The sequence below is a fragment of the Diceros bicornis genome, chromosome 2 (genome assembly GCF_020826845.1).
Source record: "Diceros bicornis minor isolate mBicDic1 chromosome 2, mDicBic1.mat.cur, whole genome shotgun sequence".
Taxonomy (NCBI): Eukaryota; Metazoa; Chordata; class Mammalia; order Perissodactyla; family Rhinocerotidae; genus Diceros; species Diceros bicornis.
The window spans coordinates 66613218-66639114 of NC_080741.1; positions in this window are offsets into that span (position 1 = coordinate 66613218).

The following is a 25897-nucleotide window of genomic DNA, read 5'->3' on the forward strand; positions in this document are numbered from 1 at the left end:
AAACTAAACTTTTTAGAAAACCCTAAATAATCCACCAGAAAACTATCAGAAATAATCAACACCTGCAGCAAAGTTGCATGGTACAAAATCAACATACAAAAATCAGTTGCATTTCTGTATACTAATAATGAACTATCAGAAAGAGAAGTCAAGAATGCAATCCCATTTACAATTGCAATAAAAAGAATAAAATATCTAGGAATAAATTTAATCAAGGAGGTGAAAGATCTATAGACTGAAAACTATAAGACATTATTGAAAGAAATTGAAGAAGACATAAAGAAATGGAAAGATATTCCATGCTCATAGATTAGAAGAATAAACATAGTTAAAATCTCCACATTACCTAAAGCAAGCTACAGATTCAATGCAATTCCAATCAGAATACCAACGACATTCTTCACCGAAACAGAACAAAGAATTCTAAAATTTATATGGAACAACAAAAGACTCTGAACCCAAAGCAATCCTGAGAAAAAGAACAAAGCTGGAGGTATCATAATCTCTGACTTCAAAATATACTACAAAGCTATAGCAATCAAAACAGCATGGTCCTGGCACAAAAACAGACACACAGATCAATGGAACAGAATTGAAAGCCCAGAAATAAAACCACACGTCTATGGACAGTTAATCTTCGACAAAGGAGCCAAGAATATACAATGGAGAAAGGAAAGTCTCTTCAATAAATGGTGTTGGGAAAACTGGACAGCCACATGCAAAAGAATGAAACTAGACCATCATCTTATACCATACATAAAAATTAACTCAAAATGGAGTAAAGATTGGAATGTAAGATCTGAAACCATAAAACTCCTAGATGAATATATAGGCAGTACACTCTTTGACATCGGTCTTAGGAGTATCTTTTCAAATACCATGTCTACTCAGGCAAGGGAAACAAAAGAAAAAATAAACAAATGGGACTACATCAGACTAAAAAGCTTCTGCAAGGTAAAGGAAACTATGAATAAAACAAAAAGGCAACCCACCAACTGGGAGAAAATGTTTGCAAATTATATATAGACAAGGAGTTAATTTTCAAAATATATAAAGAACGCATACAACTTAACAACAAAAAATGAACAATTCAATCAATAAATGGGCAGAGGATATGGACAGACATTTTTCCAAAGAAGATATACAGATGGCCAACAGGCGCATGAAAAGATGTTCAACATCACTAATTATTAGGGAAATGCAAATCAAAACTGCAAGATATCACCTTACACCCATTAGAATGGCTATAATTAACAAGACAAGAAATAATAAATGTTGGAGAGGATGTGGAGAAAATGGAACCCTTGTAGAGTGTTGGTGGGAATGCAACCTGGTGCAGCCACTATGGAAAATAGTATAGAGATTTCTCAAAAAATTAAAAATAGAAATACCATATGATCCAGCTATTCTACTATTGGGTATTTATCCAAAGAACATGAAATCAACAATTCAAAGAGATTTATGCATCCCTATGTTCATCACAGCAATTATTCACAATAGCCAAGATGTGGAAACAATCCAAGTGCCCATCAACAGATGAATGGATAAAGAAGATGTAGTGTATCTATATAGTGGAATACTACTCAGCAATAAAAAAGACAAGATCATGCCATTTGCAACAACATCGATGGACTTTGAGGGTATTATGTTAAGCAAAATAAGCCAGACAGAGAAAGACATACAGTGCGTGATTTCACTTGTATGTGGAAGATAAATAAACATATGGATAAGGAGAACAGATTAGTAGTTACCAGAGGGGAAGGGGGTGGGGGAGGGTGAAAAGGGTAAAGGGGCACATATGTATGAGGAAGGATAAAAATTAGACTATTGGTGGTGAACACGATGCAGTCTATACAGAAAGTGGTATATAATAATGTACACTTGAAATTTACATAATGTTATAAGCCAGTATGACCTCAATAAAATAATATTAAAAAATTAAACTTTTGTTTTTAGATAATTGTAGACTCACATGGAGTTATAAGAAATTATACAGAGAGGTCCCACATAACCAGGATATTGACACTGATGTAGTAAAGATACAAAACATTTCCATCAGCCCAAGGATAATCACATTCAGTTCCCTCAAGCCCTACTCCTGTCCTTAAACTGAGGCAACCAATAATCTGTTCTCCTTTTCTACAATTTTCTCTTTTCAAGAATGTTTTATAAATGAAATCATACAGTATATAACCTGCATGTGAGGACCGGCTTTATCCACTTAGCATAGTTTTCTGGAAATTCATCCAGCTTGTTGCATGTAACAATAGTTCATTTCTTTTTACCGCTGAGTTATATTCCACGGTACGAATGTACCATAGTTTGTTTAACCATCCACCTGCTGAAACATCAGGTATTTCCAGTTTTTGGCTATTATGAATAAAGCTGCTATAAACATTTGGGTCCAGTTTTGGTGTGAATCTAAGTCTTCATTTCTCTATGATAAATGCCCAGGAGAGCAATTGCTGAGTCATCCTATAATTATGACTTTAGTTGTCTAAGAAATTGCTAAACGGTTTTCCAGAGTGGCTGTGCCATTTTATATTCCCACCAGTAATGTTTGAGTAATTCAGTTTCTCCTCATCCCTGCCAGCTTTTGGTGTTGTCATTGTGTTTTATTTTATCCACTCTGATAAGCGTAGAGTGGAATCACATTTTGGTTTTGATTTGCTTTTCCCTAATGGCTAATGATGTTGAGTATCTTTTCACGTACTTATTTACCATCTATCTTCTTTGGTGAAATGTCTTTTCACGTCTTTTGCCCATGTTCTATTTGGATTGTTTGATTTTTTAATGTTGAGTTTTAAGAATTCTTTAAGTATTTTGGATATCCAACCTTTGTTGGATATGTAGTTTGCAAATATTTTCCCCCAATGTTTAGTTTGTCTTTTTATCTTCTTAATAGGGTCCCTAAGACTCAGCAATTTTGCCTTATCTCTTCTGTGCAGAGTCATATATACCTCTCCTCCTCCCCCACTAGAATTTTAGTTATACTTAGGGAGAGGAATAGGAAAAGCTACATCTACTCCTTCTTCCCAAAAGCATAAGTGTCCCCGATTTTTTCCCCCCTGTCCAATGCATTAGCCATAGGCACATGTGGATATTTTAATTGAAATTAAAATGAATGAAAATAAAATAAAACATTCATGTCCTTTGTCACAGCCACATTTCAAGGGCTCAATAGCCACATATGGCAAGTGACTACTATATTGGACAACCAGATTGTAGAATATTTCCATCCTTGTCAAAGTTCTGTTGAGCAGCACTGGCTGAGAGTATACATGTAAGAGCAGAGTTGCTGGCAGAGTATAAATTGATTTATATCTCCATTAGCAGTGGGGGAGAATTCCTATTGCTCCACATGTGTGTTAACACTGGGTAGTGTCAGACTTTAAAAAATATCTCCATATTCAACAGATGTTAGCTCGGGGCGAATCTTTCCCAGCAAAAGACCACTCAGTCATCAAGATAAATATTAAAAAAAATCTTGCTATCTTGGTGGGAGTGAAAATGATGAGGTATCATTTTCTCATTTACTAAAGAGAATAGATATCATTTTATGTGGTTATTGACCATTATAAAAGAGGCTGTTCAAATGTTTTGCCCATTGTTTTATTGGGATGTTTATCTTTTTCCTCTTAATTTGTATAGGAGTTTTCAAAATATCTTGGATACTAATCTTTTGTCAATTAGATGTGCTGAAAATGTCTTCTCTACTGTGTAGCTGTCATTTTTCTCTGTGGAGTTTATTAATCAGTATAGGATAGGCTAAACTAGGGTAACAAATAAACTTTGAATCTCAGTGGAATAACAAAGCCTGATGTTGGTAGGGTGGTCCTCCATCTTGAAGCTGCGCTGTAGAAAACACATGGCCTTCAAAGTTGCTGTGTAAGGGAAGCAGAGATGGAGGACTGCACTGCTCTCTTATTTTTAAGTGCTAGGCCTGGAAGTGGCTATGTCACTAGTGTCCAAATCGCATCTGATCGTGAAGTCCTAAAGGAGGCTGGGAGGTGTAGCGAAGCACACTGATATTTGGGAGTACTCACAGTCTCTACCACATAGTGTTTTAAATGAACAGATGCTCTTAATTTTAACTTAATTGAGTTTAACTCTCTTTATGTTTCAACTTCTATCATATTTAAGAAATTCTTCCCCACTCCAAGATCAACTCCAGAAAAAATAGAGTTCCTTGAATGGAATGGTGAAGATATTTTTCTATATTGTCGTTTAAAATTGTTATGTCTTTGTGATTCACATTTAGGTCTTTAATTCATATGGAATTGTCTTGTTTTAGTTAGGGGTCAATTTTATTGTTTCAGCACTATTTATAGAAAAATCAATATTTCCCAATAATCAGTCAATCAAACTTCCATATATGTGTGGATATATTTCTGGATCCTTGATACTATTTCATCAGTCTATTCCTCTACCCCTGGGCCAATGCCACCATATCATAAATATTAGATTTTTATAACTCTTGATACCTGGTAAGGCAAATATCACCACTATATACTTCCTGTTATGGTCTGTCTTGACTGTTCTTGGTCTTTGCCCTGCTATATAAATTTCACAGTCTTCTTGTCAAGTTTCAAAGTAAAACCAATTGGGATTGAATATACAGATCAGTTTGGGGAGAAGTGATATTTACAATATTGAGTCTTCCTACCTATGAACCACGGTACATTTCTACATTTATTTAGCTCTTATTTAATATGTTGCAATAAAGTTTCACAGGTGTTTGATATTGTTAGGGTCTTGTACATCTTTGGTTAGCTTGATTTATTGGTGCTATTGCAAATGCTATCTTTTAAAAAATTACATGTTTCAACTGTTTATCATATATGGAAATATAATTTTTTTTTGTATATGGGTGCTCTTTTCTTTTTAACTTTTAGATATTTCCTCCTGGCTTTCATCCAGAAACAAGGTTTAGACAGCTAATTTTATTTTCTCCTCCTAAGAGGTACAGTTTTATTTCTAGTTTGCTTGCTGAGGGTGTAATTTTTAGCTCAGGTATATATGTAGAATCTCCTATGAAGCTTCCCACTCTGAAAGATTTTTCTCATGTCTTCACTTTCCATGAGGCCATGAAAAGTGAAGCCCAAAGTCATCTGGGCTCAGAAGACACCCTCAGGGTAAAAGTGAGCTCTGGTCCTCACTTACCATGTTGGACTCCTGTTTTCCCTTAACTGTAGGTCTCCAGAGAATCCTTACCATCTTGCCAATTTATCAATGCAGTAAATAGATATTCAGATTTATTTTTATTTTATTTGGTTGTAATCAAGGGGGTCAGTTAGATTATTTAGTCTGCCATCCCCTCAGAAACCAAAATTGAGATATATCTACTAATACATATACATATTTTAAACAGCTTCAAAACACAATATTAATAATTCTAAAAAGATATCTCTATACTCATTTTTAAAGGCTTAATTTAAATGACTTAGTTCAATTGAATTACAAATCTTGGTAGCAAAATTCTTGCCATTCAACCTTTTTAACTTTTCTGTTAACTTGGTTACCTTTTTTTACCCTCCTTTTTCTTCCTTATTTGGCTGTTAAGTCAATAAAGTACTCTAATTTGTGGTCAACAAAGTTATCTCATCCTTCTTGTTAGATGGTTTGGCATTTAAAAAAATTTCTTTCAGCCTTTTAACACTACAGACTTTATACTATACGTTCTGAGACAGTGAGAGTTGATGCTAACCTTGCTAGATCTTGCAAAGTCAAGTTGTTTCTGACATAAACTCTCTTCCCTTTCTTGCCAATTAATCAACAAGTGGCTATTAATCAACAAATCTGTTACTGTGATAATGGCAAAATTGTTCTGATTGCCATGAGTGGTAAACCAGATTTTCCCCAGGGTGAGAATCTGACTAAACAGATCTTCTATGATTCCCCTAATCCTGCCCCTTCTTTCACAGATTCCCTACAGTAATTTCTCAGAGAGACTAAAGGGTATAGTGAATTGCTTTTTGAGATTTCTCCTCTGTGGTTGGTCAAGCCGACACATAAAACATAGGGATAACAATTTAAGCCCTAAAGAAAGCTTTGGCAATTGAGTTAAGGAAAATTCAAAATTATCAGTTTGTTCGGTGCTTTCTCATTATAATTAATATTAAAACACCTAAAGCAGTATCTCAATTTATTAACTTCTTTCTTGATAAGTGAACATTGGCCTACAAGGTATCATATGTGAGTATACAATCTCATCATTAAAGAGCTGTCATAAATCTTGTTCTATAATTTCAAAAAATCTGACAAATATTTCTCATGAGGTTAGTATTTGATCAGATCATTAAAACACTTCCCTTCTGAGTGGTTGATAAGGTTAGTTGAAGTATTTTCTTATCATGAAAAAATAATGTTTTTACATAATTGATCCCTGTTTGCTGTTGAAAAAGAAAATAGAGATAAGGAGATAGGAAAAAATTTATTATTTCATTACTCAGAAGTAACTACTATAACATTTGTTTTATTTAAAATGATTTCAAACTTACAGAAAGGTTAAAAGAATAAAACAGAGAACTCCCATGTACCTCTCACCTAGATTTTATATACAGCACATATATATATATTTTTTCTATATTCTGCATGCATATTTTTATATGTATATCTGTCTATTATTTTATATATGCACATATATGTGTATATATTGACCCTTTTTTCCTGAATCATTTGAGTGAAAGTTGCATCTCTCATACCCTTTTACCCCTTTGTGCTTTAGGATATATTTCCTAAGAAGAAAGACATTCCATTATATAACCACAATTTAGTGATCAAATTTGAGAAGTTTAGCATTGGTACAATACCATCATTTAAAATGCAGTCCGTGTTCTAATTTTATCAATTTTTTTGGTAATGTTCCTTATAAAAATTTTCCCTGATGCAGGGTTCAGTGAAGAATCGTATAGGGGCCAGCCCCATGGCCTAGTGGTTCAAGTTCAGCGCCCTCCACTTTGGCAGCCCAGGTTCGCAGGTTCAGATCCCAGGGGCGGACCTACACCACTTGTCACTCATGCTGAGGCGGGGACCCACATACAAAATAGAGGAAGATTTGCACAGATGTTAGCTCAGGGCTAATCTTCCTAAAGCAAAAAAAGAGGAAGATTGGCAACAGATGTTAGCTCAGGGCAAATCTTCCTAAGCCAAAAAAAAAAAAAAACGAATCATGTAGAATTTGTGGCCATGTCTCTTTGGTCTCTTTTAATCTGGAACATTTCCTCAGCCTCTCCTTATCTTTCAGGACATTGACATTTTTGTGGAGAAGAGGCTAGTTGATTTCTACTATGTGTCTCAATTTATCTGTTATTTCTTTATTTTGAAAGGGCTTTGAAAGAATTGTATAAACTCACTGTCAGCTCTGCCTTCCCATTCTCTCTTGAGATCCTAATTTACTCTGACTTTTGTCCCTATCGTTCTTCCAAGATTGCTTTCATTCAATCACCAGTGACCTTCACATCACAAAACTCGGCGGTCAATTCTCAGTCCTCCTCTTATTCAACCTCTCAGCACGATAGAATTGATCTCATCCTTCTCTTTGAGAGAACCATACTTTCTTCACTAGGCTTCCTTCACAGAGCTCTCTCCTCTGTGTCCTTCCTCAGTGGTCCCTTCTTTTAAGCAACCTTTACTGGACTCTCCTAATGTTCCAGACCCTGAAATGGTGGAATACCACGTGGCTCCGTCCTCAGACCTCTTTGCCTTCTACGTTCATTTCCAAAGTAACCTCACCTACCTAGAAAATGGACTTCAATGCCATTCATATGTTATACCAAATCTATAATACCAGCCTAGACTCATTCAGGAGTAGACTTCACTCCTGAACTCTAGATCATGTATCCAACTGTCTACCTCCCATTTGGAGCTCTAATAGGCATCTCAGACTTAACATGTTCATTACCAAACTCTTGATTATTTTTCTAAAACCTGCCAGTCTTCTTGCTCGACTCAGAATAAAAATCAAAGTCCCTTATAGAGCATTACATAATGTGGTTTCCCACTAATTCTCTGAGTTCATTTCCTACCACTTCTCCTTTTACTCACTCTATCCCACCACACAAAGTACACTTGTACCTCAGGACCTTTACACCAGCTGTTCCCTCTACCTGGAATCCTCTTCCCTCAGATAATTACAAGGCTTACTCTCTACTTCAAGTTTCTGGGGGAAATAATCCCTCATCAGGGAAATGTCTCCTGACTACCTTATGGAGATCCTCCCCACAGCAGCCCTATCACTCTTTATTCAATTTTCCTGCTTTATTTCTTTTTGTTACGTTTACTATTATCTTAAATATAGTTTTTCTTTCTACCCTCTCCCCCACTAGAATGCTAACTCCATATGGATAGAGATTTTGCTTTGCTTAATCAAATATATGTACAAACATGCACATATATCCCTGGCTCATAGCAGGCAATCAGTAAATATGTGTGAGATGGATGAATTAATAGCCTTTCAGATCTTTTCTATACATAGAAATATCTATTTAAAAAAATTGGGATGATACTTTCTTTATGGTTCTGTCAATTGCTTTCGTACTTAGTAATATGTCCTGAATATCTTTCTATATCACCAAATATAGATCTAAATAGTTTTGAAGAGTCTCAGAGTATTCCATTGTGTGGAGGTGGCATAAGTGATTTATTCAAACTCAGCTGATGGACAGTTAGATAGTTTTCAATTTTTTGCTATTTCAAACAATGCTGTAATGAATAACCTTATATTGAAGTCTTTTTGTAATCCAATTCATCAAAATGGTTATTGAATATCTGCTATAGGCAATTCACTGGTCTGGGCAATAGGATGGGAAAGCAGAGACAAATGTAATATGGTTCTTGCATTCAGGGAGCTCATGACCTACTCTGGGAGACGGATGATGATAAATAAGGATGATATGTTTTAGAGAATTATGGGTACGGCAAGGCCAGTAGAGAGGTTCAATGTACTAGTAGAATTCAGAGATGGGAACTACCAGGAGAGATAGAGGAAGACGCAGAAAGGCTTTCTGGAAGGTCTACATGTTTAAACTGGGCTTGATAAAGTTTTCCTTCAGCTGGCAGAGGGACTGGAGTGGAGAGAGTGCCACATATTCAGAGGATGGTGAGAACTATTCTTGGATAAGTTAGCCCTCTAGTTTGGCTAGAACAGAAAGTGGGTGAGTGATAAGGCCAGAAATGTAGGTTGAGCCAGGAACATGTGGCCACTCCAAATCATTGTCAAGCCAAAGGACCCAGGGATAGAAAATAATGTAGAAATGGATCCACTTGATTCACCTATCACACATTTTCCTTTTTGGGAAAAAAGTTTACCTGGACTATGGGAAGAGAGTCTCATTATTTCCAGATGTTCTGCTATTTGAAAAGAAGCTCAGAAATCTGTATTTTTAAAACATGAAACTTCCTGACTTTTAACTGTTGGCTATCAACTCTTTCTTCCAAATTTGTTTTCTTGAACTGCAAAGCAAAATAAAACATCAATAATAAATCCCCCAATCTACTTACTCCTCTCAGGCTGTATGTACCCTGTGAGTCACCAGTTTGTAAACTCTGCCCTGAGGAGACTCACCATTCCTAATACGGTGAATTTCATTCTTTTCAGACTTTGAACCATAGCAAAAAGTTCCGTTTTACGTCGCAACCTAGTACGCACACAGAGAAACATGTACAAGCGAAACAAAACTTTTAGAAAACAATACTCAATCCTAACAATTTATCACCTGAAAGGAAAGCATTCTGATTTAGTCTAGTTCAATCTTGTCTATTCTATTCTAAAAAGAAATGTCTTTCTTGATCTACTAAATTCACTTCAGGGCTCACAATGGTTACAAAACTTATTAAAAACACTGTCTTCACCATGATGATTCTTTTGCCATCTAAACCTATGTTATTTTATAATATCTCTTAACAGTTGCTTTCTCAGGTGTTTAGGATTTGGGGAGCTAACGAGAATACAAATAGCTCTGGGCAGGATCTGCTCGTACTCTTAGATCCACGGTCCCAGCAAATAGAGCAGGTATTCAACAATATGGTGTTGGGACCGGGGCCTCTGAGTTTCTACAAGTCAGCTTTTATATTCTGAGTCCCAACAGCATTGGGTCTGTAACCCTCTTCCCTGATTTACCTGGAGGAGATGTGCAGTGGATTTCAGTTAAGAAACCATTTGTGACTAGTTCACCCAGCTCCTCTCGAACAATGTGTCCATGAACCTCAGCCGGAAATTGCGATTCTCCTAATCTTGAGGCCAAATTGACTCAACTGACCGCTCCTCCAGCTCCTACCCCAACCTCAGTCCAGGTCCTGGATGGTGGATTCATTGTGAAGGACGAATCATAAAAGGCCTTACTATTTTTAGCTTTGTGTGATCAGAACCCTTTCTGGTTACTAAGAAACAAATGATTTTAGTTACCTTGGAATTAAATGTAGCCTAGAACATCCAATATTTGTCAGGTCATGTTACAAATGAGCTACTGTATTTATAATGGATGTGTCACCATCATAAATATGACAAAAGGACATTTTCAAAAAGATGATTATCCACACTGACAGGAGAGAAATACAAGCTCAAGAAATTAACATTCTCGCCACTGCCCTGTCTCTCTTTGCTTTGCATTATTTAGGGATCTCTGGTGACTTGACTGAAGTCCTCCCTGCCCCCCAAAACCCACAGTGTGCCGAGCTTTTGGAATATACACCACTCTGATATCAAAGGAAGGACCTCTGTTGGAGGAGTTGACATTTCCCCTCTCATCTCTGGGTTAATGGAAAGACCTGTATTCAAAGGCACCTTCGTCTCAGTGGGAGCACTGTAAGACATCTTTGGTATTGATTTATATTGGTTGCAGGTACATGCTAGATCAAAGCAGATAAGAGTGGGAGAAAGAAGCCAGATGCAGAATAGATCCAGGGGAAGAACTGAAATACAGAACATTTTCCTTCTTTGTTTAGCTAAGCTGTGTAATAATAACTGGCCAACATTGATTATTTATTACTATATTATTTATATTTGTATTATATTATTTATTATAACATTTATTATTTATTCTTATTATTTTTGATTGAGCACTCACTACATACAAGACCAACGGTCCCCAACCCTCCTGTTCATTCGAATCTCCTGGGGAGATTTTTAAGATTACCATTGTTTTAACCTCATCCCCAAAGACTCTGATTTAGCTGGTCATGCGTGGGGCTAAGCAATAATATTTTTTAACATGTCCCAGGCGATTCTAATGTGCAGCCAGGGTTGAGAACCGCTGTGTTAGATACTATTTAAAAGCTTTTAAATTATTAGCTCATTCAATCCTCATAATAGGTCTATAAGGTTGCTATTATCATTATCCTCAATTTTCAGATGAGAAAATAGAGATAAAGAGAAGTTAAGCATCATGCCTATGGCTATATAGGCCAGTAAGGGGTGGAATCCAAATTTGAACCCAGGTAGTTGGATTTCAAAACGCAAAGCAAGTTTAATGCAAAGATCAAGGGAGAGAGGAACACTTCCTGCCAGGTGTTTGGGACAATAGTAGCAGAAAGATGACTACAAAGGAAGACGAGAAGGAGAGAAGTAGGATGTTTAAAGCATCAGCAAGGCTGGCTTTTTATTCGTGGGTGTGAAACCTGTGCATGTGCTCAGAAGCGCCCCATACTTGGTTCGATGATTTGCTGTGGCTTTCTTGACATTCTTAACACATTTTGAACAAGTAGCCTCACATTTTCATTTTGCACTGGGTCCCACAAATTATGTAGCCAGTTCTGAGTATCAGATTCATGGAAATTGAATACTGGCTACTTTCCTTAGTTTGAATCACGTGAATGATGTGGTAGGTGATTGTTTCCCTGGAGTGATTTCAGTGAAGCAGAGACCACACCCCTCCTTTCTTTGAGGGCGCTTTTCCTAGAGCTGGAGAAGCAAACATCAGAGGCTCTGACAGGGAGCAGCATAACTAGGTGGCATACACTCAAATGCAAATGGTCTGGGGGGGGGGAAGGTAATGAACAGCAGTATTCTAAAATACAAGTCTTTCTGTCTTTCTACATAATAATTGCTAACATTTACTGAGTGCTTTCTGTGTTCTAAGCCTGTTTTATGTGGTCTATATGCATCATTTCCTTTAATCTTTACCACTCAATGAGATGGACACTATTATTTTATTCCCTTTTTATGGATGAGGAAAATGAGATACAGAGAGGTTAAATAGCTTATCCAAGGTCACAGAACCACGGCGGAGGAGGAACTGAGGTTTTAGCCAGACGTGTGCACTTCCCCACTGCACTTAGAACATAATTCTGTTAAATTATGGATAAATTCCTCACATGTTCACCTGAGCTTCTAACCATTGCACTCTTCAGAGATGTTGCTTATCAATCTTCTCTCTCATAATTCCTTTATGTGGAAGGACTAGGGTATCATAGGAAACATTAAAAAAAAAGCCTTCTAAAAAAGGAGTTAGGAGACCCAATTTCTTGTCTGTCCCTGCTGTCTACTAGTCAAACAACTCTAAGCAAATTATCTTATTAACTCATTTATTTTTACCCCATCATCGCCCATGCAACAGTTATTCATGTGCACCTGGAATATGCTGGGCATTGTGCTCCTTTCTTGAATTTCAATAGCGAATAAGAACACTTCTCTTCCCTCTTGGAACATACCTCGTTCTGAAAACGGATTTGAGGTACTTAACTACCAGTCTAGGTTTCCCTATTGGTTAAAAAGAAGGGATTTGTGAGTTGGGTTGTAGATGAGGGTAAGGGGAGATAATAGCTTCTTAAATTATAAATGGAAGGATTGCAAGGCAATGCTGTGCAAATATGATCTGTTAGATGTTTCCTCCTATACAGTTTGGGATATTTACTGAGTTCCTGAGTGTGACTTGTGATTACATGGTCAGCTATCTCCTCTCCTGTTTGAATTCCTACACTTCCTTTAAGAATGAGATCAAACCCCATCTATTTTAATTGATTTCTTTTTCTGGAATTTTATAAGACTGAATCATAACGAGGATGGTAATTCTAAGAGTAGCTAACCTTTATAGAGCACTTATGATATGCCAGACACAGTGACAGTGCTTATTTGCATCAGCTCATTTAATTTAACCTTTACAACAACCCAATGAGATAGCTACATTTTACAGATGAGGAGACTAAAGCTAAGAGAGGAGTAATAAATTATTCAACATCACCCAGATACTAATCCAAGAGCCAGGATTCAAACCCTCTTTTGCCTGGCTCTAATGCCTAGGCTCTTAAACACTATTGTAGTGAACCACTTATTCAGTATTTCTATTATTATATAAATGTATTACATATATACATTTATGTATGTGTTACATATATATACATATTTATGTGACATACAACTATTAGTATTTAACTTATATTATTATTACATGTTGACATAACTCCACTTAGTACTTACATTGTTATTGTATGTTGAGTTAGAATATATGTTATGTGTTAGCTTCTCAGCTCCTAGAGGAAGCCATATTTTAGAGTCAATGTCTTATGTAGCATTTTAAATTGTTTCTTTCATGATGTAGATACTAAAACATATAGATTGACCAAAATTCAATTGGAAAATACACAATAATACCTAATCTCAGGTCAAGTAAAATATCTGCAAATTGGTTTATATGAGACCATAATTTCTCTTGGTTTGACATAAATTCTTTGTTGCCCAAACTGGTAGAATTTTATTTAGAAAAGTAGATTAGTTAGTTTTAGTCTCAACAAAAGAGCAGCTAATGTTATTGAGCATTTTTCCATACCTCAGGTGTTGTCTAAGTGCTCTACCTGCATTAAGCCATTTAATCTTCATAAAAGTAGTGGACGTATCACTCTTTCCTGCCTGATTTACCTTTAGGTATTTACATTTCCTCCTTGCAGCACCAATGCTTCAGGGGAAGTGGGCCTATCTCCAGCTCCCAAATGATTCTGATTCGTCTCTTAGCTCCTTGACAGTAATTGGTGCGGGAACTCAAGCCTAAGACAACCAACTATTACTGGACAAAAGATTGGTTCAGGAAATGGCATACGACTCAGTGCAAGTAGAGGAGCCAGGACGGAATGTTTGCCGGGGGCATTTGGAAAAGAGAAAGCCATGGAAAAAAATGGCCTCCCTTGGCTGGGGATATTGTCTTGTCAGACTATGGTAGTCTTCTCACTACCACTCAAGGACAAAGCCAACAGGGAGAAAAAAGGGAGAGACAAGAGAATCATGAAGGAACAGAGCCTGGGTCCAGATCAGTCTGCCCTATCTGTAGAACTTTTCAGATGTGTGAGTCAATAAATTCCATTTATCCCTTAAACTGGGTTGAGATGGGTTCTCTGTTCCTTGTCTGAAAAACCATTCTATCTCTCACATAAATATTGTTTGTTATGTTATATACCAGTATTAATATAAGAGGATATACCATGAATCAAAATATGATAATAATAAAATACATATGACATTTCAGAGTGCTTGATATTTTAAAAAGTGCCTATTATGCATTTTAATCTCATTGAGTTTCTAAAAACTTAATAGGTTAGGTTACACAAATATGATTGCCATGCTGTTATATCTTGCGTAGGAAATGGGTTCCAATTATACAGGGAGAAAACTGTGTATAGTCAAAATTATCCTCAGGAATTCCATCCTTCAATAAGTACAAATCAGCCAGTTTCTCCTTTCTCTCTCTCTCTCTTCCACCATTCACTTCATCATTTCCCCAGTCAAAAATATTTGTTGAGCACCTTTTATTTATTTGGCACAGTGATAACATGGTCTCTCATCTCATGAAAGTTACTTTCTAGTGAATGAAAAAATTATTAAATAGATAAACAAGATAATTACAGGGTAGGATACTTTCTAGAAAGATTGGGATTATGGAGATGAAAAAGGAGTAAGAGATTTTCAGTGAAGGTGGTTAGGGAAAGCTTATCTGAGGAGATGACTGAGCCCTGAAGGATGAGAATGAGCTAATCTGTTGAAAGAGATCAGGGAGCATTCTAGGCAGAAGGAGGAACAATAATGGCAAAGACCTCAGTTGGGAAAATGTTTGATGTATTTGAGGAACAGAAGAACAGTCTACTTGGGCAGTAGCGAGTGATGGGGGAGGGGTAGGAGAAGAAGTCACAGAGGCAATTGTCAGAATATGCATATTCTGTAGGGGTTGGTATGGGAATTTGGAAGGAAAATTTTTAAAAGGCTTTTATCAAGAGCAGTGGCATGCTCTGATTTGAGGTTTAAAAATAATCATTATGACAACGGCTGAGAGAAGTAAACACATCAGTTAGGAGGCTATTGAAATTCAAAAAATGTTATAGTGGTATACAGTAGGATGATGGTAGGTGGAGACGGAGAGAAGTGGTTAGAAATGAAATGTATTTTGGAAGAAGAAGCTACAGAACTTGGTGATGTTTGGAAGTTAGGAGTGGGTAAAGCGAAGGAAGGCATCAATGATGATTCCTAAGTTTTTGTCTTAATCACCTGGGCGTTAGAGGGATGCCATATACGTGGGTCAGACTGCAGTATGAGCATTAGAGTGGGAACTGCAGAGCTTTGTTTAGAACCTATCAAAATTGAGAAGCATGGTGGACACGTTGTTTTATAGTTGTGAAAGAAGACACAGAGAGTGTTCTGAGTCATATGACCAATGAGTGGAAAACTTGAACTCGACCTCAGGTCTTCCTGAAGACCCAGATGCCCCCCTTAACCATTAGCTTGCAGTATTTTAGCAATGACTGACTGAGTTGTCATTAGATTATAAAACTCCTTACAAATAGTAATGAATACATGCTTACAAGCTTAACAACGGTAGCCACAGCTTTTAATTGTTTGTGAACATCTCTATTGACAAATCCCACAGAACCGAGATGGGCATGTCAATAATACTACAAGGCTAAGTTGGTTGATGGAATGAGTAGCAGATGTTTCCTTCCTTGGCTAACTTTCCTGTCCTTTGGGTATCATCATCTCCAGTAGTTCAACTGTAGAAATTCCCTTTGTCAGGTGACTACAGAAACTATACACAGTAGTTGTGCTACGTAAAAGAGTTCAATGTAGGCGGATATACTGGAAAGTGGAGTCAGAGAACGATACAAAGTATTTTCACCTGGCATTTGCATTCTACAACACTGTTATGCAGAATGCTATTCTATACATTACTCTTAATGAGTTCTTATGTGAGTCTAGTGAGTTAGGTTATACAAGTATTGTTACAATTATTATTATAGTTAAACTTGCATCTTACTTGGCAGTTGGATTTTAAAGTACAGAAGCAGAAAATTGTGTATAGTCAGAATTACCCTCGAGATTTCTCTCTCGCAAAATCCCCAACACAGCTGATTTTCCCACAAGTGTTAGAATTCATTGCTGTTTCTTTCACTCACACCTGGTAAAGACAATGGCTTCTCTTTGGGGTCGTGCCATACTGAAAACATAGAACACAGTACAGCAAAATGCTCATGATTTCTTCCTTTTTCTCTTCTTCCCTTTCTCCTTCCCTCCCTTCCTTCTACAAATATTTATGACCTCCTACATGGCAGGTATTATTCTAGGCACTGAAATACAGTGGTGAACCAGAGACACAAGTTCTTGACCTCATGAGGCTTACAGTTTAGCATATATCGTGAGAGGCTCGTGGGATGCAGGAATAATGGTCCAGGCTCCCTGGAGCACACAGCCATTGCCTTTAATGGCTAGCAGATCTCTTGTACTAATTAAATTGTTTCTCTCTTTCTTTGCTAAACACTTATATTTGAATTTGCATAAGATAAACTCCTATCAGTTGCAATTCTGTAGCCCTATAATACATATGAAGAAATAGACTTCAAGAGGAGACTTCCCAATAGTTACCTGATTGTAGTAGAATTAAGTTTTAAATCTAGGTTTTTAAATTTAAAAAGTCCTAACTTCTCCCTCCTCTGCCCTCATAAGCATCTTTCTCTCTCCTCCGACTTAGTCAGTCTTTTGGGTCTAAAGTCTGTGCTTTCCCTTGTGTGTCCTAAATCTGACCTCTTATGTCAAATTTATGTCCCAGCTCTTGCCTTTTGTTTACTGACCTTTCCATGCTCAGATATGAATTTCTATGTTTTCATCCTGGTCTTAACCTCACCTAAAAATAATAAAAGGCTCCTGATGTTTCCATTGGTTCATCTGTTGCGTTTGAGATCCTCGACTCTTGGTCAAGATCAGCATAGGCATGGCTGTTCCGTAGGAAGGAACTGACTTCACGTTGCTGACATCTCGCCTCTCCCACTTCCCTGGAGGTTCCATTATATTCCTACAACCCAAGCAGGGGATTGTCATTGTTACTGAGGATAAACCTATTTAGGTGTTGTCCCTCTGCAGAATCATTTATCTTCCACTCCAATTTATACTGTAGACATGGCTGTGGTCCAAAGCACAGTGATTTATTAGGCTTTCTGTTTAGGACTGTGTTTAAAGACACTATGCCCTACTTTGTGGGATTGTTAAAGTAAGAAATTCCCATATAATTAAATTGAGAGCAGAACAACTGGTGCAGGAGAGGAGAGATAATTGCAAGAAGTACATAAAATTCTTCCTGTCGAGACCGTGGAACCCTTTGACTGTGTCATGTCAGACTGTCCTCTTCTATTACTGGGTAAAAGTAGAAAGTTGAAGCAATGTTACTTCATTTATCTGAATGTGCTGCTTTATAGAGCTGCTTTAAATGTTTTTGAGTAGTTGCTGTTGTAATTTTTATGATATAATGACTTGGTTTAACGTCGTGGTCATTTAGTGAAATTTTTACACTTATCTGAGGTAAGCTATGAAAGAAAACAAATGATTACTTATAAACAGGGAACTTTTACAAATTGGTTTTACAAAATAAGAGAAATCGAAGGATGAAGTTCCTTGTAAATGAAGCAATATCTTTAGGTAGAAAGAGTACAAGATTGTTATGCCCTTAACTCACTGGGGAAATGGGGACAAGTCACATTTCTGGGCCTCGGTTTCTGTCAGGGTAAGGAACACTAGCTGCAATAACAAAGCACCTCAAAATCTCCATGGTTTCACACAACAAAAGTTTCTTTCTCACTCATCTCCCTCTGAGGGATGCGTGTGGAGAGGTGGGTTCTGTCCTTTCCATGTTGTGGCTCCACCATGTTTAGCACAGAGTCTCAAATTAATACTATTTGAAAGTTTTTTAGTGGTTAACACCATTGCCCTTATGAGGAAACCGTCTTTAACACTAAACTTGTTCTTTGTAGGATTTTTCCCTCTTATCTTGATCCTACCCCAGTGGATGACTACAACTTTAACTTGGATAATAATGTAAGACTCTTATCTCTTAGTACTAAATTATTAGCTTCCAAGAAAATGCTTAGGCTATAACCTACCACTAATTATGTAACATTTTAAGCTTCTTAATTACTTAAGTATGTAATATAACAAATGTAATACTTTTTAGTTCAATGATTCTGGAAATTTTCTTCACAAAACTTTATCCATAAAAACAAAGATGTCTGGTTGCTTCAGAAGAAAAAGTTATTTTTTTTTCCAAAAACCATTTTCCCAAAACAATTATCTTATGGAATTATGTTTTTTTAATGTTCAAATTCTTCTCTCTTTTCTTTCTCCTTTAAGAAAAGGAAACTACCAAGTTTCCTTTTCTTTTGTTTAAATAGAATATCTACCAACATCTCAAGGAACACATTTTGGATAATGCCACTATACGTAGTAGGGTCAATTAGAAGATTGTAAAATATGACAAAGAAATGAAGAAAATGGTATTTGGGGTGGATTAATTTGATAAGTGTGTGGGACAGATGGGTAGGAGATGGGACCAGAGAGGCATGCAAATGTATTTGGAGTCTTTGGTTAAGAAAACAAAAACCGAAATAACCAAACAAGCAAGAAAAAAAAGTATAAGAAAAGCAAGAGATTGTTGTATATGCTATTTCAAGAGAAAAAACAATCAGAGGAAAAGAGTGAGAGATAATGCAGAGTGGTGTTGGGAGAAAGCAGTGTATAAACTACAGAAGGCAGGAGACAGAGTGGTTACAGGCAATGGTGTTAAGCCTGACAGATCAAGATTCATTTTTTGGCTCTGCCCTACTACCTATGGGATGCAGGGAAAGTCACTTTACCTCTCTGACCCTAAACTTATTCACCTGAACACACAGGCATAATTATGGTGTCTACTACATATAGTTGTTGGGAGGATTAACAAGCACATAAGAGATCTTTTGTACTCATAAGTGCTCGTAAGAGACCTTTTATTATTTTCCTTATTGAATTTGGATTACTTTGAGGAAATTGGAATGAAAAATGAAGTTTTTGTTATAAATAGGACATTTAGTTATTTTAAAACTTTTTTTTTTTTTTTAAGTCATGGAGCCCCATTTTACAAGCTATTATAAGTGATTAATAGACCAGGATTAATATGACATTGCTGTGGTTGAAGGGAGAAGCCCATCCACTTGCTCCCCTTCCTTTCCCACCCTCAGGAGTTACTCAAACAAGATGTGTAGAGGGCCGGGCCCGTGGCTTAGCGGTTAAGTGCGCGCGCTCCGCTACTTGCGCCTGGGTTCAGATTCCAGGCGCGCACCGACGCACCGCTTCTCGGGCCATGCTGAGGCCGTGTCCCACATACAGCAACTAGAAGGATGTGCAGCTATGACATACAACTATCTACTGGGGCTTTGGGGAGAAAAAGGAGGAGGATTGGCAATAGATGTTAGCTCAGAGCCGGTCTTCCTCAGCAAAAAGAGGAGGATTAGCATGGATGTTAGCTCAGGGCTGATCTTCCTCACAAAAAAAAAAAAAAGAGAGAGAGAAAAAAAAAAGAGAGAGAGGAAAAAAAAGAGAGAGAGAGAGAAAAAAAAAAAAGATGTGTAGAATGCCAAGAAATCTACAGGCTGCTTTTTGAAACCATTGGATAAAACTAAACCACCAGTGGCAATTTTTTGAGACGAACAGTGAGAAACTCATGGTACAAGTAGAAGAGCATTGTTTCCCCATAGACCATATCTAAGAAGAGAAAAATGAACATGTCCTAACTGATGTAAAGCATCTGGAACCCCCTGAAAAGCTGACTTCTGGTGCTCAAGAGGAGGAAAAGTGAATGAGCAATATGCCTGACTGCTGATGCTAGAATTTAATTGTTTTCATTATTCCTAATGAAAATTTAGTTCCATAATATTATTGTAACTTTGCAGGGCAGGTGCAGAGTCTTATTCACTGGCAGATCCCTGGGGTCTCACTCAACACGTGTCTCTTAATGATGCTCAATAATTACCAGAGGAATAAATGATGACGTGAGTGGATAAAGGAATGAACGTTGGCATGAAAGGGGGCAGTACAGGTGGAAGTAGATAAACTGATGAGAGAAAGAAACACTTAAAAAGAAAAAGAAATAGAATTTGGCTACAAATATATGCACTAAATGAAGGAAAGAAACTTTTTGATTTATAAGAAACAAGACAGCTGAACTATATGATTCTTTTCTGGCTTAAAAATCCAGAACTCTAATGTTTTGTGAGTTCCAATATTTTCTAAATCATTAAGCTTCGCTCCAGACTGCATTAATAGTACTGCATTTGATAGAAATTTAGGATTCAGGATGGAAAGCTCATTTGGAAGGGAACATAAAAGAATATACTGTGGGGCCTATGGTATTTGAAGATTGGACCTTGAAGCAGAACTGTCTAGTAGACAGCTGAAGACATGAGATAAACTAGAATAGATAAGGATTAAATGTTGTGGTTCTCAAGTCTCTTTCCGCAAGGGGAATGCAGTTTTGTGGCAAGGAGAGATCTACTAGCTGAGCATTTTCAGAATGCCCTGAGCATCAGTCATTGTGTTATATACACGGTATGGAGAGTGCTGATTAATTGGGTGAATTGGTTACATGGAGGTCAGTGAATAGAAATCCTAAAATAATGATAATGATAACAGCTTATATCTACTAAGCATTTACAATGTTTCAGATACATTAGTGTTTTCTTTTCGTGTATTTTTGTACTGAATCCTTCCAGGACTTCTGTGATATAGATCAAGGATTGCCAAACTTTTTCTGTAAGGACCAGATAGTAAATATTTTAGGCTTTGCAGGACATAAAATCCCTGTTACAACTTCTCAGCTCTGCCATTGTAGCAGGAAACTGTCATAGACAATATGTAAATGAATGGGAGTGGCTGCATTCCAATAAAACTTTATTGCTCGAACAGGCGATAGGCCAGATCTGCCAACCCCAGATGTAGATCATCACTCTCGTTTAATGTCTTTTGAATCTACAGAGCCAAGACTTCAACTCAAGTCTGTCTGTGCCAGAGCCGTGCTCTTAATCACTCCATTATATTGCTTGAAATCAGGCTTCAGAAAGGTAATCTCAGCAGAGGAATGATGGCTGGATTAAAAAGGAAAAATTGGTGGCGGGAGACCAGGAGGCCAGATGGCAAAAGTCCAAACACGACCCACCAACATCTAAAACTAGGAAGGTAAAGGTAGTAAGGGATGGAAGAGAATGAGTAGAGGTTCGCAGTAGGAATAGAATCCTCGTGCTTTTGCAACTGATTGGATGCGTGATGGTGCACTAGAACTGGGAATGCACATAGAAGGGTTGCCAAAGCATTATGTGAAACCAGCTTCCTACAGTTACTTGTAAGCTATGGCTATTAAAAAAGAAAAAACGTTGCTGCACCAAGATGAGCCAGCCCTGCCTTTGTGAATCAAAAAGCTGCTTCTCTCCAAGAATGAAAAAAATACATGGGGTATGACCATCAGTGCAAATCTCCTGAAGAATCTCGTGTCTCGCCAGAGCCTCAACATCTTGTCAAGTACAGGGCGTCTTCCCCTACTTGACCTGGCCCTGACCTTGCACTTAATCAGGGACATACTTGGGTCACTGCTGGGCACACGGGCATGGAGGAGCTCCCTGTAAATCCATAACAAACTGCGTTGTTCACACAAATGCTCTCACAGCTGCAAGATGGTTTGCAGGGCCTAAAAGTACTTTTTGCATGTTTTCAGATTAGTGCTATGCTTTTGTTGGCCCTGTTGCCTATCTCTTGAGAGATGTCACAAGGTCTGTAAATGGCTAAATGCCCAAGCTATTCCTGATGCTTTCCTCGGAAACAAATCCTTCCTTTTCCTAATTTCCCACCTTTTGTACCTACATTATAGCATTAGCTAGAGTCCACCTTAAATCAGAGTTGTTTGTGAGCATGACTATCTGTCTCCCTAACTAGACTGAAGGAGAGTTGAGGGCCAAAGACAGTGTCTCATTTGTTATTCTAGTCTTTGTGTTAGCACAAAGTGGGGCTGCTGGTTGAATCTAACATTGGATAAAAAATGCCCTGGAAATCTCATGAGGATAGGGAGCTAAGGGACTATGAGGGCTCATAAACAGATTTTTAGAACCATAGCATAGAGACAAAGATGATGTTTAAATTTTTACAACATATTTACATGCCACAAGAATATGCATCTAGATGTACTTCCTTCTGTCGATAAAAGAAATAGTGATTAGTAGATGTTAATTTTTAGTACAGTCATGCACTGCATCACAATGTTTTAGTCAACGACAGACCACATATACGATGGCGGTCCCAGAAGATTAGTACCATGTAGCCTAGGTGTGTAGTAATCTATGTCATCTAGATTTGTGTAAGTACACTCTATGATGTCTTCACAATGATGAAATCACCTAACAATGCATTTCTCAGAACATATCCCTGTCATTAAGCGATGCATGGCTGTATATATATCTAAAAAGATTTCAGCTGCTTGGAGAATACAAAAAATAAGGATGCTACAGATGCAGAACAGACATGATTACTCTCACTGTAGAAGCTGAACATGCCAGGCACTCAAGTTTCCAGTCTGCCTACAGCTAGGCCACGGGCTAATGACTGACTCGGTAAATCAGGCACATCCACCCCGGACTTTGTGTGGTTTCTTAGTTTGGGATCCCCCAAGAGCACATCTTGAGACATGTTTATTTGTTTGGCTTATTTGTTTATTTGGGAAGTATACCCCAGAAACTCAAGTGAAGGAATGGGGAAAGTGAGAGAGGAGGTGGAGAAAAGCCCACTAAAGGGAGTGTTGATGAGTGGGTTATGCCTATAAACAACTGAGTCTCAATCTTGCTGACCACCATCTGAGGAATCTTCCAGAAAGCAGATTAGAAGTGACTCAATGAGAAGCTGGGCTATTTATCCACCAACTTCCATACATCATTAGTTGAAGTTTTTCCTAGTGCATGGGCTAAGTAAGCTCCCGGGGCACCAAAGAAAGTCCCAGGTGGTGAAATAAAAAGACATGAGAGTTGGGAGATGACCAGCTTGCCAGGAATTGTCCACTGTAGTGGCAGGTCAACTCAGAGCTGGGCTGAGGGGATATGGGACAGGAGGGGGCACGAACAGCAGCTGCTCCATATTGGGAGCTAGACTCAAAAGGAATGAAACAGTAGGAGAATCTTCTGTGGTGAAGAAGCCCTGGTTGAAGCACTCGGGGTCTTGGGTCAGCATTGGTACCAGGTAGAGTGCTAAATTAGTCGGCGATACACTCTGAGGTCATTTCATTTAATCCTCAAAACAACTCCTTCATATCAGGTGGAGAGGAAACAGCACCTTAGGGAGGAAAACATAACTTGTCCAAGATGATACAACTGCTATTGCAAGAAAACATGTTTTCATTCAGAGAGTGCGTAATAGATAGTTAACAAATGGTAGCTGTCCTTAGTATTTAGAGGAGATTAAGAATGTTATAACAATAGCAACAATAATGGCAGTTCTCTGTCTTGTCAATGTGCTTTCTCAAACATCTTGTTTATCCTGTTTCATTCACAGGGAGGTATTACTATTGTCTTTTTACAGATGGGGAAACTGAGGATCCAAGATGCAATAATTCGCCCAGGAAGCCATGGAATTAATTGCAGTCCAAGTGCAAGTTGTCTGAGTCTCTTCCCAGCGTGTTTTCCCCCCTGCCTCCCAGTAGGCAGCAGGAGATGAATGTGCTATGCAAACAGTGCGGTTCATTTCCCTTGTAGGTGTATGCCTTTCCGTATTCAATTCCCATGAAACATTTCATGAGGTTAAAGTCTCTGTTTGCAGAAGTTTTGGAAAACTCCACTGTTGCAAAGGTAAACACAACCTTAATATGTATTCCAGTCTCCCTAGATGCTGGATGGAGTTAGCAAACAGTTGATGTAACCACCTGCCATTCTCTGGAGAGAAGAAACATTTAGAGGGGACGCAAAATCTGGAGCAACGGTTCCATAGAGAATTCAGACCCTCTTAAAAGAAACCTCTGGTTGTTACAAATGGATCCGTACGTGTTTTACCTCCGAGTTTAAAAAAGAACAAAATTAGATTTTACAAGATATCTTTTCTATTTATTTTATTTTTTCCCCCAAAGCCCCAGTAGATAGCTGTATGTCATAGCTGCACATCCTTCTAGTTGCTGTATGTGGGACGCGGCCTCAGCATGGCCGGAGAAGCTGTGCGTCAGTGCGCACCCGGGATCCGAACCCGGGTTGCCAGCATCGGAGCCCGCGCACTCAACCGCTAAGCCAAGGGGCCGGCCCCAAAATTAGATTTTACAAAATACTTTTGTAGCGACAGTTTGCTGGTCTGTACATTTGGATTTTGTGTGCTTTCTCTTATTTTGGAAAGACTAGTGGTAGAAAGGAATGGCATTACAGGTGAAATGTTAGAAATTTTCACTGTACCCAGTTGTCCCCATAACCTAGAGAAATGTGTAGTTCTGCTGGGGCAGATGACATAAGGCTGGAGGATGAGATGGGTCATTTTGGAGTCAGTTCTTTTTGTCATCAGACCCCAAATGCAGTGAGGTGCATGCAGTTTTAAACGCACCTGAAACCATTGGGTTAGTTAGGTCATCACCTTTGTATATTTGACCATACAGTTTTTTTCTGATGCTCCTATGATAAAAATAAATGTGAGAAGTAACTAACTGCCAGGCCTAGATTATTGGACTGTCAGAATCGGATAGACAAACAACTCCTCTTGGGTTTCTTCTGGATATAAAAATCAAACCAAAAGGAATGAGAACAGAACAGTAAAAGAAAACTGTTATTGGAAACTGGTAGCAAATAACGTATGCATAATTGCTCATTTGGAATCGATATGTTTTACAAAGCACAGAAAGTGATTGTGGGCTGGTTAAGGCTGTATCAAGATGAATTTTTACACAGTGTACGTATGCTGAATGGCACTGGGCTATTCTTTGAGTAGCTCTTTTGGTTATCTGCTGCTGCTTAATGAAATACACCAAACTCGGCGGTTTAAACAATCAGCATTTTATTTATTTATTTGCTCCCAGATGGCAGCTGGGGCTGCACAGCTGGAGCTGGAGACTCCACTTCCAAGACGGCCTCAGTCACAGGGCTGGCGAGTTGGTGCTCGCTGTCAGCTGGGAACTTGACTGGGGCTTCTGGCCGGGGGCTTGGTTCTCTTCCACACGCACGTCCACGTGATTAGGTTGGCCTTCCAAAGCGTGGCAGTTTTAGGGTAATCACATCTTATGTGATAGCAGGCTTTCCTCACAGTACAAAAGCAGAAGCCATAGGTTTTCTTAAGTCTTAGGCACAAAACAGGGACAGCATTATTTCTGTTACATTCTGTTGGTCACAGAGCTGGCCCAGATTCAAGGGGAGTGGGCTAAAAGTGCGTGTGAATACCTCATTTCAACGGGAGTGTCATTCACTAGGGGTCATTAGAGTCTACTACATCAGCTCTGTGTATTGTAATTTAGGACCAATTTTTGCACTTTCCTATGGGAATTTGATTTGCATACAAAGATGTGAAATCGATGCCCTGCGATAGTGACCTGGCACTGGGTGTCCACCCATCCTTGCAGGCTGGGGAAGGATGTGAGGTATGGAGAGGTCTGGGCTTAGACCTTTGTCAGATGTTGAACCGTCTGAT